Source organism: Neovison vison, chromosome 9 (genome assembly GCF_020171115.1).
Source record: "Neovison vison isolate M4711 chromosome 9, ASM_NN_V1, whole genome shotgun sequence".
Taxonomy (NCBI): Eukaryota; Metazoa; Chordata; class Mammalia; order Carnivora; family Mustelidae; genus Neogale; species Neogale vison.
Genome location: NC_058099.1, coordinates 35780493 through 35792905, shown reverse-complemented (window position 1 = coordinate 35792905; position 12413 = coordinate 35780493). Strand labels below are relative to the sequence as shown.

The 12413-nt window shown below is 41.8% G+C and overlaps 1 protein-coding gene across 4 annotated transcripts in view; it reads left to right on the top strand.

The window, feature by feature from the left end:
* NPR2 (natriuretic peptide receptor 2) overlaps positions 1-12413 on the top strand; it is a 53614-nt gene that overhangs the window by 15094 nt on the left and 26107 nt on the right. The window contains exon 1 of one of the 4 annotated variants that reach the window (XM_044265396.1): positions 4826-4934. The exons of the other annotated variants lie outside the window; for them this stretch is intronic. The gene's annotated coding sequence lies outside the window, so the exon portion shown is untranslated. Of the gene's footprint in view, positions 1-4825; positions 4935-12413 lie in introns of those variants that run through there. 4 annotated transcript variants of the gene reach the window in all.

Below are 12413 nucleotides of genomic sequence, written 5' to 3'. Positions count from 1 at the left end.
TTGAGCATGTAGGTGGATGATGGTGCCAGTTACCAGTAAGAGAACTTCAGGGTGTTAAGATACTTTGGGGGAAAATCATGTGTCTGATTTTGGACATTGGGTTTGAAGTGCTTGCAAGTCCATCAAGTGAAGAGATCCAGTAGACAATTGGATATATTAATGTAGAGCTGACCGAATCCATGCTTGGCATGTGGAGATAGTTATTGGAGTTATGCTTGGGTGTAGATAGAATTATTGAGAGTTGAGTGGAGAAAAAAGAAAATTTAGAATAAAGCCTCCAGGAATACCAATGAACCCAAGGGACAGGCAGTGAAGGAAAAGCCAGTAAGAGACTGAGAGAGAGCTGCCAGGTGGTTGGAAGAAACCTATGGTATGGTGGTGTCACAGAAGTTGTGCCATTACGGTCTATTGTAGAGAAATGTCAGAGTGTTTGGCTGGACTCCTGGTGCTGCTGAAGTTACCTGTAATATCTGATAGGGTGGGTGGGCTACAGAGGATCAGAGGAGTAGACCCAGAATTCACCGTCACGTTAAGTGTCTCCCTAATAACGTGGCGGCCTTCTGCCTGTCAAATCTGAAGCAACCTAAATTCCAGGAGGTAGCAGGGGATCAGAGGAAGGAGAAGGCTCCCACACAGCTGTATTACCTTCAAAGCTCCATCTTTAACCTGGTCAGGCTCAGCAGGATCCAGGGGAATCCCAGTCTATTGTCCTGAACCATCCCACAAATTTTGTTACAACCTTACCACTTCCCCAAAGCTGATCCTCACCCTCTTTTCCGTCTTTGCAATTCTGATTCTGGTGCCTAATTCATTTCCCATGGTTTTTGGTCTTTGTTTTGGTTACTTTCTGAGTAGTAACTTCCATATATACATACTGTTGTTTTTTTTTTTAAGATTTTATTTATTTGACAGACCGAGATCACAAGTAGGCGGAGAGGCAGGCAGAGAGAGAGGAGGAAGCAGCCTCCCCGCAGAGCAGAGAGCCCTATGCGGGGCTCCATCCCAGGACGCTGGGATCATGACCTGAGCCGAAGGCAGAGGCTTTAACCCACTGAGCCACCAAGGTACCCCTATACATACTGTTTTTTAATGATTTTTATTTATTTATTAGAGAGTGAGTGAGAGAGCAAGTGAGGGAGCATGAGCGTGAGCAAGGGGGGAGGGACAGGGAGAAGCATACTCCCTGCTGAGCTGAAAGCCTGATGGGTTGATCCAGCACTCTGGGATTGTGACCTGAGCCAAAGGCAGCCGCTTCACTGCCTGGAGCCCCACCATATATACATACTTCTAATAACCCCTCTGCATGGCTAGCAAGCCCCAGACGCTGCCTCTTTACCTACCACCCCAATAAGCACTTACCACAGAGTAGGGCCCAGGACTGTAGATATCCAGAGGTGTTAGTGGCTCGGACCCTTAGAAGTGTTGTTTTCTTCAACCATCTCCTTTTCTCCTATTTTGCTTGTCTGAAGCTTATTTATTAGATAGATGTTAAAGGCTGTTTCTACCCTTCAGTGAGTCTTGGCTTTTATTGCTATTCTGAGCTACTATCTGGGCCTAGTCTTGCTCATGGCTGTAAGGGTTTTGATGACCTTTCCTATGGAGTAATATTCTGTGGAGCTTTCTACCACGTGCTTGCTTTCCTGCTGGGATTAAGCAAAAATTAATAAAGTTCTATCTTTCTGTTCCAAAAGTCTTTTACACTCTTTGTTCTGTATATTGGGTCAGGAATGCCTATAGCCCTTAACTTATTTCAGGACCTATGAGTAATATACCATAGGTCTAAATAATACATTTGCATGCTCCCTGTAGCCTGCAGTTTCATACAGGAGAAACTTAAGTGCAGAAATCTGATTGGAGGGGCACCTGGGTGGTTCAGTTGTTAAGCATCTGCCTTTCAGCTCAGGTCATGATCCCACTGGGCTCCCGGCTCAGCAGGAAGCTGCTTCTCCCTCTGCCTGCCACTCCCTCTGCTTGTGTTCTCTCTCCCTGTCTCTCTCTCTGTGTTAAATAAATAAATAAAATCTTAAAAAAAAAAAAAAGAAATCTGATCGGAGTGGGAGAGAGGCAGTTAGAAAGTCTGTCTTGAAGCTGAGTCCACAAGAGTAATGTGATTGGCCGACTAGGACTGACTACCAGCAAAATAATAAAACAAAGATGTGATTAATAAAAAATATGTGCTTTCTTCATTTAAGTGAGTTTTATAAATGTAGAATCTAGAGCCTTAAAAAAATCTTCTATTGGTCAATAAACTCACTTACTTAGTTTATTCCTTCCCCCCAAAAGGTATACCATTACCTGAGAATTTCACATGTGCTTTGCTGACTTTTCTTCTATTTATGTATTTTTATTTGGTTTACTTTATGAAGAGGGGAAGGAATTTATTGCCACTGATGCCAACAACTTGTCCTCAGATCCTCCAAGCAATCTTTTCCTTGGTGAGTTGCATAAAATTCTAATCATTACTGTTGCACAATAATGGAATACCTTTTATATGTAGCAGTAACAGCACACATGCCCACACCCAGTGAAACAAGGTCATGTTCCACCAGAAATTATCTACGTTGAGGTGACAGGTGATGATGCCATGACTGCAGGTGAACTCACCAAGGAAATGAGCATGGAAAAAAGAATGCAGAAAGCTGAGGACCAGGGTAAGGGGGGAGGGGGTTGGGGGAAGCTCACAGTGCAGAGGAGGATGAGGACCTTTGCTCCAGTAAGAGATTAGTGGATACTGAGATGAGAGGGTAACTAGGCGAATGAGCTGTGTTGGAAGTCTTGAGGGTTTCAAGAACTAGGTGGTGGTTAACAATGGCAAATGCGATTGAAATATAAACAGAGGAACTTACTGTCATGTGTAAACCAGGAACATCTCTGTGTTCTTTCTTATCTAAATCATTTTTACGCTAGATTATTCAACAAGTATTTATTGAGCTGTACACTAAATGAAAATTTTACACTAGATTATTCAATAAGTATTTATTGAGCTGCACACTGTGTTGCAGTTATATGAAAGAAGCATCAAGTGTTTTAAATAAATATACTGGTAATTTATATATAAAAACTCCCATCAGTTTTATCTGGTATATTTGTTAAATGGAAACTACAGACCTATTTCAGTGAGATTAAAAAAAAAACCTTTCGGGGGCATCTGAGTGCGTCAGTCAGTTAAGTGTCTGACTCTTGATTTCCGCTGAGGTCATGATCTCAGGGTCATGCAATTGAGCCCCACGTTGCCCATGCTGGGCATTGAGCTTGCTTACGATTTTCTCTCTCCCTCTGCCCCAACTCTCTCTCTCCCTTAAGAAAAAAAAAAAAAAGTACTTTTCTTAAAATCTTTTGGTATCCTTTATCTCTGATGCCTTTTTTAAATTTATTTTTTTTTAAGATTTTATGTATTTATTTGACAGAGAGAAATCACAAGTAGATGTAGAGGCAGGCAGAGAGAGAGAGGGAAGCAGGCTCCCCGCTGAACAGAGAGCCCGATGCGGGACTCGATCCCAGGACCCTGAGATCATGACCTGAGCCGAAGGCAGCGGCTTAACCCACTGAGCCACCCAGGCGCCCCTCTCTGATGCCTTTTTAAAGAATCTCGTAATTTTTTCTTAAGTTATAAGAGTAATATATATCATTGAAAATGGAGTTACATAAGGGCACCTGAGTGACTCAGTCAGTAGAGCATGTGACTTTTGATCTTAGGGTAATGAGTTCAAGCCCCACACTGGCTGTGGAGCCTACTTTAAAAAAAAAGAAAAAAAAAAAAAAAGAAGGGGGCACCTGGGTGGCTGGGTCAGTTGGCATTGGAGTCTTGGTTTCAGCTTGGGTCATGATCTTGTGGTTGTGGGATTGAGCCCCAGGTCGGGCTCTGCACTCAGCATGGATACTGCTTTAGATTCTTTCTGCCTCTCCCTCTCCCTCCCACTCACTCACTCTCAAATAAATAAATAAACAAATCTTTTAAAATAAAATAAAATAAGAATGAAAGATTATCCTCATTATTGAAGTTGTACCAGATTGTTCTCCCACTGGCTATGTATGAGAGTACCATTTTCCTGCACACTTGCTAAAATTAGGTATTATTACTAGAAATCTTTTCTATAGGTAAAAATAAAGTAGTCCTTCATTGTTATTTCAATTTTTTAGCCACTATAAAAATATATATATATATATAGTATCCCAGTTGTGACACTTAATGGGTAGCCTTGGGCAATTGGTTAACATCTCTAACAATCTCAAGCTTCACTATAATAGTACCTGTCTTAGAGGATTGTTAGGCAGATTAAGTGAGGTACTAGATGTGAAGTTCATGGCCCAGTAGTTGGCATACAGCACAAAATAAGTATCAGCAATAATTATTGGTGAGACTGATTTTCTTGTGTGACTCTTAAGCTGCAAGGAGCATCAAAAGTGGAGTTGCAGGAACATTTTTTATTTTATTTTTAAAAATATTTTGGGGGTGCCTGGGTGGCTCAGTTGTTAAGCATCTGTCTTCGGCTCAGGTCATGATCCCAGGGTCCTAGGACTGAGCCCTGCATTGGGCACCCTGCTAGGCGGGAGGCCTGTTTCTCCCTCTCCCTCTGCCCCTGCTTGTGTTCCCTCTCCTGCTGTCTGTCTCATTCTCTGTCAAATAAATAATAAAATCTTAAAAATAAAATGAAATATTTTATTTTTATTTTAGAGAGAGAAAGAGCATGCAAATGGGAGAAGCAGAAGGAGAGGGTGAGGGGGATAACCTCCAGCAGACTCCACGCCAAAAGCAGAGCCCAGTGCAAGGCTTGATCCCCGGACCCTGAGATCGTGACCTGAGCCGAAAGCAAGAGTCAGCTGCTCAACTGACTGAGCCCCCCAGACCGCCCCTCAGGAACAGTTTTTAAAGATCTTTTTAGGAGAAATCATCTAGACTCTGAAGGATAGTGTTCTTCCTGTCAACAAATACAGTAAGTGCTAAGGGGAATCCAAAGATGAATAAAACATGTCTTCTGTTTTCGAGTAGCTTACTGCCTAGCAGGAGGAATGAAATATACCCATACTGTTCTATGAGGCCAGACATGAAAGCCTCCATGAAAGACAGGCAGATGAAACACTGTGAAGGTTCAAATAAGACAGTTCTCCACAGAAGGCAGCACTTGAACTGGACCTTGAAGTGTTAAACTTGAATATGCAAAATATGTGATGGGAGTCGGGAGGGTACTCTTGGCAGAAGGAATCACCTGAGGAAGAAGGCAAGTAAAGCTGGAGATGGTGATGCAGGCATTACCAAACCTCTGGTGCTAGCTAAAATCATGAAAGTGGGTCAATATGTAATTGCATAGTCACAGACTTGGACATGCAGAGATTTTAACTTTTGTTTTCAGAGCTGATGTCCCCCCCCCCAACACTGTGGAAACTAAGATTCATGATTTACAACTCCCAGTCCAATTCAAAGCTCCATCTCTGGGCTTTATGCCTGTTTCCTGCCTATTTGGTTCTCTCTGTCAGAACTTGTACACAGCCAGGTCCTTATAGGGGAGGCTTATACCCTTGTTATTGGTCTCATCTAGTTGTTTCCTCTCTGCAGTAGCTTGTCATGCCTTCCCCTCCCCCATGGTCGGTTCTAAGAAGATGATGGCCAGTGGTGTTTTTTTTTTTTTTTTTTTTTAGATTTTATTTATTTATTTGACAGATAGAGATCACAAGTAAGTAGAGAGGCAGGCAGAGAGGAGGAAGCAGGCTCCCTGCTGAGCAGAGAGCCCGAGGCGGGGCTCGATTCCAGAACCCCGGGATCATGACCTGAGCTGAAGGCAGAGGCTTTAACCCACTGAGCCACCCAGGTGCCCCCCAGTGGTGGTTTTGATAGATGGTGGTTTTGTTGGATGGTGCTTTAGCTTTTTCCATATATGGATAACCGTTTGGAAACACATCCACTGTAACCCTTATACCAGCAGGTGACCCCTGCACATCCTCTTGCTCTTTCACAGATCCTTTGTTGGCACACCAACTCCATCTGGGCCCATGTGAGCTTCAGAGTCCCTTTTCTCTACTCCTGGGCCCTCAGGCGATGCAGCCTCCAACCCCCTGCATGCCCATAGAAACATGTAATGCGCCATCCCTGAGAAGCTGACCACTGGAGCTGTGGACAAAGCAGGCTGCACGGACTCATCACTGGATGACCCAATGGGCAGACTAAGTGTGTGTGCCTAGGGTACCAGCCAAGCAGGGCTATCAGATAGATTTAGAGGATAAGATCTGATGTATTTTTTTTAAAAAAAGATTTTATTTATTTATTTGACAGAGATCACAAGTAGGCAGAGAGACAGGCAGAGAGAGAGGAAGGGAAGCAGGCTCCCGGCCAAGCAGAGAGCCCGATGCAGGGCAATCCCAGGATCCTGGGATCATGACCTGAGGTGAAGGCAGAGGCTTTAACCCACTGAGCCACCCAGGCACCCCGATCTGATGTATTTTTTTAAAATGTGAAAGTAATTACTTTGTTAAAAACCAATTTGTTATACTTCTTTACACTTAAGGATTGATTTTATTTGTTTTGGTGGGGGCATGGTGAGGGGGTGGAGTGCCATAATCTTTCAGTGTTTTGGGTTTCTAAGGTTTCTAAGGCCTTAATCTGGTCCTATGCAGATCCATTCTTTGACTCATCCCAGATTTTAAGGAGGGATTCAATTATGTCCTGGTCCTTTCAGCAGCCCTTTCCCCATATTACCCTGAGGATGGAAACCATAATGCTCATCTCTCTCTCTTCCCCAAACTTTTTTCTCTCCTGTGTTCTTTTGGGAGAAGAGGGAAATCAGTTCTTTCTCTGTGCTTCTCTGCATAACTCATCTGGACTCACACCAATAGCAGTTAATTTTGAATTTAGCAGATTTTGGAATCAGGGTCTCTGCTCTCCATACCAGTAAATTCATTTTTCATTTAGTTGTCACATTTAGGTTCCAGCCGGGAAAACAGAAGTCACTCTAAGTGTTTAAACCAGAGAGAATTTCATCCCGAGAATTAGCTATAAAAGTTAAAGAAGAGTTGAGAAGCCATTCAAGAGAAGGTGAGGCAACCCAGAGATTCCCAACAGCAGGAATCTAATGTCATCCCTAGGCAGAAGGAACAAGGGGAAGAGACCAGAGGCCAGGGTAAGTGAGAAGCTGGAAGCAGACATCCCACCACGGGGCTGGCTCCATCCCAAGACCCTGAGATCTTAACCTGGGCTGCCACCCAGGTGCCAGGTGCCCCCCTAGTTAGTATACTTCTTAAGTGTGGGTGAGGCAGGGAACTGTATGCTCACTTACCTTTGTATCTTCTGACAGCACCTCGACAAATATTTCTTCTACTGAACTGAACTTCACAGTTACTAAACTCTTGATCATGTGTCACCGACTGGCTCCTCTTTTCGAACTTTGCAATGAAGAGATGAAAAGTTGAAAACTTTTGTGCACTATTATAAAAACAAATAATCTCATTATTTTAAAACATTTCACCTTCCAGAATATGACCTCAACCTGCTGGTGGTGAGGTCTAGTTCATTTTTGGGTGGTAAATATCTCTGATAATTACCATAATAATTAACACGTATACAATGCAAGACAGTTTACAAAGTACATTTATGTTTGTTTTCCTTATAAGGGGGTTTTAGTCTGGGGATCCTGGAATCTGTTTATTTGATCCCTGCCAGGTTAATGTAAAGCTTAGAGTCGAAAGAGAAACATTAGGGTTCTTTTCTTCTTAACCTCACATGGGGACAACCTTCTATTCCCTTTTTGTTAGATAGTTTTGTTACTCAGTAGCCTATGAGAGAGGTTCTCAGCTGTCATTTGGCTGGAGAAGCTGGCATCGTGTTACCACTCCATTTTTCTCTCTCGGGGACCTAGCTGGTGTTTGAGGACGATGTCTGACTCATCTACTCCTGTGGAGGTCTTATAGTCATACGTATCACACTTGTTGTTTTTAGAGCCCTATTCTCATCCAACTGTCCATGTATGTACTTCTGTGTTTTAATAATCAGGCTCAGTCCTCAAGCAAGAGTCTAAATCAACTTTATGGTTTGTCTTGTCTGGTGTTTGGCCAAGATTGCTTTATGGAAAATCAGATTGTTTTCATGACTGCATTCTTGGGCCAGAGACACCCCAAAAATCTTAGCTTTGTTTTTATCACATTATACATGAAATTATCTGAATCATGTTTGGAGAGTTTTTAAAGTACCCATTTATTATAAAAACATTCTAGTCCTAACTCGAAGATCGGCTAATATCAGATTATACTTTTCCATAACACTTGATTTTTTTGCCCCAATTCATTGGTTTTCAGAAGAAGCCTCTCAGCTCTTGTCTTAGGGCATTCGGGCTACTGTAACAAACCACCACAGATGGAGTGGTTTATTTTTATTTATTTATTATTATTATTTTTAAAAATATTTATTTATTTGACAGACAGAGATCACAAGTAGGCAGAGAGGCAGGCAGAGAAAGGGGGAAGCAGGCTCCCCTCCGAGCAGAGAGCCTGACATGGGGCTTGATCCCAGGACCCTGAGATCATGACCTGAGTCGAAGGCAGAGGCTTTGACCCACTGAGCCACCCAGGTGCCCCAGACGGAGTGATTTATAAACAACAAATATTTATTTCTCACAGTTCTGGAGGCTGGGACGTCCAAGATCAAGGTGCCAGCAGATTCTGTGTCTGGTGAGGACCTGCTTCCTCATAGACAGTGGTCTTTTTATTGTGTCCTTACTTGGGTGAAGGAGCTTTTTGGCATCTATTTTATAAAGGCACTAATCCCACTCATGAGGACTCACTCTCATGACCTAATCACCTGCCAAAGGCCCCACTTCCTAATACCATCACCTTGGAGGTTAGGATTTCAACATAGGAATTTGGGAGGACACAAACATTTAATCTACAGCAGCTCTGATGTCACCATTCCACTATCTAATATTTTAAATATTCCTAGTGCAGCTGTGAGGAATACATCATGTGGATTTACCTATTTAAGGAAATGCCATCTTTCTTTTTGATGTCCCATTATCTTCCTTTAATATATTTAAAGTATCAAGTATGCTTTATCAATATTATATTTTTTATACTTTTTGGTTTATGGTTAATATTAATTTTCAACTAAAGTTTTTGAGTAATAATTGCACATGTTACAAAATTAAAGAAATACAAAATAATATATAATTTAAAAAATATGTCCCTTCTTGCCCCTTAGATACTCATTCCCCTTACAGAGGCAATCAGTGTTATTGATTTCTAGTCTAACAACTATTTTTTATTTTTTTAATTTTTAATTTTTTTAAAAGATTTTTTATTTATTCACTTGACAGATAGAGATCATAAGTAGGCAGAGAAGCAGGCAGAGAGGAGGAAGCAGAGAGCCCGATGCGGGGCTTGATCCCAGGACCCTGGGATTACAACCTGAGCCGAAGGCAGAGGCTTTAACCCACTGAGCCACCCAGGTGCCCCAACTATATTTTTAGGCATAATCAAATACCTGGTCCTTTTTCTGGAGTCCCTCAATTATTTGTTATATTTACTATACAGAAGGATGTATCATGGCATGATACTAAAAAATAAATTGAATAGTGTTAAGCAATCAGAATAGTTTGGATTAAATATTGCACTTAGAAAACTGGCATCTGACACAGACTGCCTCTGGGTATTTGTGTCCCTAAACTTCTGACCTTCTAGCATTTGCTCTACCTGCATAAATACCACTCCTTCCTCCTACATATACGATCAACTGTTACCTTCCTGCTTGCTTTCTCTTAGCCTAAAATTTGTTAATCTGGGGTCCTTTGGCCCCTTTGGATGCTTTAAGAGATCCTGGATCCTTGTGCCCCTGAAATGATATGCAGCATTTTATGGGTAATATGTATATGTGCCTTTTTTTTTAATTGAGGGGAAATTATCCATGGCTTTTTAAAAAAAGATTTTATTTATTTTTTAATAAATAAAACCCACTGAGTTTTATTTTATATTTATTTATTTTTATTTTAATTAATTTATTAATTGTTAATTAATAAATTAATAATTAATTAATTTTAGTAATATTGTTTATTCTATCATATATAAACATAAATATTTATTTTATATAAATATTTTATTAATGTTAATTATAATTAATAAAAATAAATAAATTTTAATTATTTTAATTTATGTATTATATTTATATTTATTTATTTTAATAAATGTAACCCACTGAGCCACCCAGGCACCCCTCTCCATGGCTTTTATCTGATGTTCTATCCACGGTCTGTGTCTGTCTTCTTTATTCTGCCCGAACCTTTTTTCCTTAAAGATTTTATTTATTTATTTATTTGAGAGAGAGAGAGAGAGAGAGAGAAAGAGAGAGAGCTAGAGAGCACAAGTGGGGGAGAAGGAGAAATAGGCAGAACAGGGAGCCTGACTCAGGACTCGATCCCAAGACCCTGGAATCTTGACCTGAGCAAAAGGCAGACACTTAACTGACTTAGCCATCTGGGTGCCCCATATTCTGCCTGAACTTTTAACTCCTGGTTCTTTCTGTCACTCAGAAGATGACCTTGCCTCCTCATTTAGGAATGCAGCTGAGCTGTTTATTTCATATACCCTTTCATTCATTTCAGCATATTGTAGCAGATATTGAGTTGAGTCCTTCCTTTTGCCCTGGAATTGGTGACTAGGTTCCAAAGATGTGGGACAAAGAAACACTAAGTAACACACATTCTAGAGAGAGTTGCTAGTAATTGGGGTCAGTCACTCTCTCCAACATTTATAAAGAAGGAGCAGAACTGACCCTGGAACCTCCAGCCACTAGCCCCACCCATTTCTCATTACCCCACCTCACTCCCAGTCTGCATAAGATGTAAGATGACTCAAGGGGGAAGGCATCATGACCCTAGCAGGGAATGCTGTCCCCTCCTTTAGCCCCCAAACCAAGCAAGAAACTATCAAAGAGAGTCTGTATGAAGGCGACCGATTTCTCATTTCCTGGTTGGACTGTTTGGACAGTGGATTTGTTCAGCTCTGCATTTATCTGAGAAGAGGAAAGGCAATTAGAGAGAAGTAGGGCAGGGAAGGGGGTTAGCAGTGGAATAACCTGTATTCCTTTTGTTCGGCTTAGCAAGGTTATTTGTGTTTCTTGTGGCCAAAGGGTCCCTGAGAAGGATAGCTGGGCTTCATCTATCTTGCTGGTAGCCCATACAAGAAGCTACCTGCTGGACGGAAGTTAGGAGTGTTAAGGGAAATGGCTTGGAACAGGATTGTCTACATTAGAGCACAGCTCAATGGAGAGTCCTCATGGGACTTTATAAAGAACTCAGACAAGCACCGTATGAGAGATCTGGCATTTTGATATCTGCCAAGCAACAGGCTCTAATGGCCTGTCATCCACGGCCAGGAGTGGTTTGCAATAACTGCCTCATTTAGTAAAGAGACGGTTACTTCATTCCTTTCTGCTCTCCTCCTGGTTCCCAACCCCTGAAGAGCTAGAACCTCCCTAGAGAACCTTCTAGAGAACTAGAAGCAGAAGAGGAGAAGCCATAGAAGGGACAATAGTCCCCTTTCTCTCTCTCTCTCTCTCTTTTTTTTAAAGATTTTATTTACTTATTTGTCAGAGAGAGAGAGAGAGAGCACAAGCAGGCAAAGCGGCAGGCAGAGGCAGAGAGAGAAGCAGGCTCCCTGCCAAGCAAGGAGCCCGATGCGGGACTCAATCCCAGGACCCTGGGATCATGACCTGAGCTGAAGGCAGAGGCTGAACCAACTGAGCCACCCAGGCATCCTAATAGTCCCCTTTCAACTTCAGGTTCCTTAAGCCGCAGCTTAAGCTTGGGTTGGAAGAGGGTAGATGAGTTCTCATTGGACCTGGGATGGGCTTTTAAACCAGTTGGATTGGATTGAGTTTTTATAGAACAGAAAGGGAACAGAGAGTTATAGAATCTGTCCATACTGGTGAGTGAGAAGGAGATATTTGTCATGGCACAGATTAAGACTGTGATAGGGTGGGAGTTTATGTTTATGCCCAGCTGAGTTCAGTGCTCAACAAAGAAGTTAAATTTATCACTAATTCCATCCTTGGATCCTGACCCATCTTTCCCTGCTGTCTCAGAAGAAATAACTCATTTTCTTGTAAAGTGAATTCCTTCAACTGTCCCCTTGTTTATTCATTGATAAAACATTGATATGACATCTAAAATGTATTGCTGATGTTGAGGTACAAAGATTAAACATGGCAGAATTTTTTCCCTCATGGAATTCATAGTCTAGCAGGGTAGGTAGAAAGTAGCTACCTACTTTAAAGGCGATGTAGTAAGGGTTAAGAAAGTGGCCTGAAAGGCCTCAAAGATGAGTGGCTAGTCAGAAGGCAAGGGAAGAGAAGACACTTCAGTCTGTTGGAAAAAAGATGGGCATGGAGTAGTGGCTCACTTAGGGAACAACAGAGAGTTCTGTATGTTTCGAAGGCT